The sequence below is a fragment of the Furipterus horrens genome, unplaced genomic scaffold (genome assembly GCF_987537825.1).
Source record: "Furipterus horrens unplaced genomic scaffold, mFurHor1.1.pri manual_scaffold_12, whole genome shotgun sequence".
NCBI classification, from domain to species: domain Eukaryota; kingdom Metazoa; phylum Chordata; class Mammalia; order Chiroptera; family Furipteridae; genus Furipterus; species Furipterus horrens.
The window spans coordinates 40,306,434-40,309,259 of NW_028327182.1; the positions used below are offsets into that span (position 1 = coordinate 40,306,434).

A 2,826-nucleotide genomic window follows, 5' to 3' on the forward strand; every position below is an offset into this window, starting at 1 on the left:
AATCATAATAAAATACCGTTTTACACTTACTGAGATGACTGTATCTTTAAAGAAAATAAAAATAAGTGTTGGTAAGGATGTGGAGAAATCATAACAAATGATGGTGAAAATATAAAATTGTGCAGCCACTGTGGAAAGCAATTTGGAAATTCCTCAATAAATTAAACAAAATATTACCATATAACCCAGCAATTTCAGTCCTAGGTATATACCCAGTAGAATTGAAACAGTACTCAAAGAAACACCTGTATACAAATGTTCATAGTAGAACTATTCACAATAGCCCCAAAATGGAAACAACTCAAATGTCCATCAATGGTTGACTATATAAACAAAACATGTTATAATCATACAGAATATTTTTTAATCATAAAAATGAATGAAGTACTACTTATACAAGCTACAATGTGAAAGAACATTGAAAATAGTATGCTAAGTGAAGCCTGATATAAAAAGCTATATATTAGATGATTCAATTTATTCGAAATGTTCAAAATAACTAAATCTATAGGTACAAAAAGTATATTATTAGTGGTTGTCTGTGGCTGGTGGAAGGGAAGAATAGAGAATTATAGCTTAATAGGTAGAGTGTCTCCTTTGGGGTTGATGGGAATATTTTAAAAGTATATGTAAAGGTAATGATTGCACAATGCAGTATTGAAAAAATATCAAATATGACTCAATTGAACTTTCAAATGGATAATTTATCTTATGAAAATTTTACTTCATAAAAAAAGTTACAGTGAACTTTGATAGAGAATTATTAGAGCTCATTGGAAGCAAAAGTCAGATAACTGTTAAGTCTTTTGGCAAGTTACTTCAAATCTTTAAAGCTGTTTCATGCTCTGTCAAGTGAAGGAAATAAAAGATATTTTGAAGATTTAAATAGGGTAATAAATACAGAACATCATATTGTACCAGAATAGTGAGTTTTCAGTATCACTTATGTATCTTAAGCACTATAGTATTATAGTTCCAAAAATAAAACTAATGGCTAGTGAGGAAAAACAGGTAGACTCAATTTTCAGCAAACTTGGTACTAAAGAAATTGAAAAAAAACAAAAAACATATCATGATATAGAAAAAAAATTTGAAGTATAATTAAAAAATATAAAGCACTGTTCATGACCTGTCAGTCTGCTGTGGCTGACGGGTTCCATTCCAGTGCTGCATCCAGTGACACATGACTAGCTGGCTAGTGGCTCTCAGTTTCAGGTCTTGGAGACAAGCTCCGGGGGGGGGGGGGCATGGGTTAGGGACTTCGGTGGGGACCTCTCCGGGGTGTGTATATATATATATATATATATATATATATATATATATATATATATATATATCCATAAGGGGTAAAAGAATCAAAAGAGAAATTAAAAATGCAAATGAGAAAGTTAATGGAGCATGTTCGAAGTAGGGGTGGAATTAAATGGGATGACGAGGTGTTTTGAAAATAAAAAATGACAGTTCTTGTTAAAAAAAATAAAATGGAAAGGGAACTATCAAAGTTTCCCATGAGGTTGAGTTACCTAGAATTTGTATTGGGTCCACTGAGTGGAGTTTTGTAACCTGTTCCAGCTGACACAATCTGTGAGGACAGCTAAAACGCACAAGGCAGGAAGTACCCCACAGCCTGATAGTGTCAGGATGGGTAAGGGAAAAGAGAAAAGAAGTGTAGTACATTTAGTGAATTCACTTTTTTCTTGTAAAATGCAAACAACTGATTTCAAGCAGGTTAGAGAATTTAGTGGAATCAGAAACAGAGATGGACTAAGGAAGCTAAAAAGGAGATAGAAATGTCGTCGTCGGCAGCCGTCCGTCTCGAGAGACGATGGTGTAGCTTCTTAAGTGTCTATCTGCACCGCCGAGAATGGCTGTGCAGTCCGACTCGGGAGTGACACGGTATCTGTCTCCTCCCGTGTTGAATCGACATCTTGCGATGACGCTGGAGTGTCCTCTCCAGTGAAGCTGAAGCTACAGAGCCTGGGCAGGGTGATATGGAGGGTCTGCTGTTGCCCATGCAGCAGACCCCCCCTCTCTTCGCAGCTGAAGGGTCCAAGGGAAAGACGGAGTCAATACAGCTTGGCTTCAGGTGCGCCGCAGGAGTTGCCGGTGTTGACTACAATGTCAAACCGCCTTAGGGACTCCGGCTCCGGATTTTCTGTCGGGGTTTACTCCCTTAGCCTTTCCCCTGAAGAGGTATGCCGCAAGGCAGCGGAGGTTTTTTGGAGTCAGAGTTTTCCTTCTCTGATGTGCCCTGACTGGAAGATCGAACCAGCGACACTTAGCTCGCAGGCCGACGCTCAATCCACTGAGCCAAACCAGCCAGGGTTAGATAGAAATGTAACTATAACAATAAAGGGAAAAGAAGATTTAGAAAAGGCAGTAAGAAATAGAAAAGGAGATCATTATAATTAGGGTAAGGAAATTCAGAATTTAAATCTTGCATTTAGAAAATTCCCAAATGGTGAGGAAGGCTTAAGTGTTTTCCATGGGTAATGGAACACCCTTAATCTACTTCTTGACCAGATTAATTCTTTTGTGCTGATCTCAGCCTATCACTAACCAAGATTGTAGCTGGACTAGCCCTTGTGGTTCTTATTATGGTTGCAGGGCACTCTTAAACAATTATCATCAGAAAAGGCACAAATTTATTACTTAAGAGACCTGGAAATTTCATCTGGAGTCACATAGTGAGGTCACTGGTAGAGAGAGACAATGAATGGAATTGGGGTTCTGCTTTTGTTGGGGTCAAGGGTGGGTGTCCAGGATTTTATCAGCTCACTTTTTATTCAAAACATAAGAGATAGAATCTAAAACTCAGGAAGAGAA

The 2,826-nt window shown here is 37.8% G+C and overlaps 1 non-coding gene across 1 annotated transcript; it reads left to right on the top strand.

The window, feature by feature from the left end:
• The first annotated feature begins 1,113 nt into the window (after positions 1 to 1,113).
• Positions 1,114 to 1,230, top strand: LOC149996046 (small nucleolar RNA SNORA54). Its single transcript, XR_016507549.1, has one exon. It is a non-coding gene; the product is annotated as a small nucleolar RNA SNORA54 (small nucleolar RNA).
• Positions 1,231 to 2,826: the final 1,596 nt, after the last annotated feature.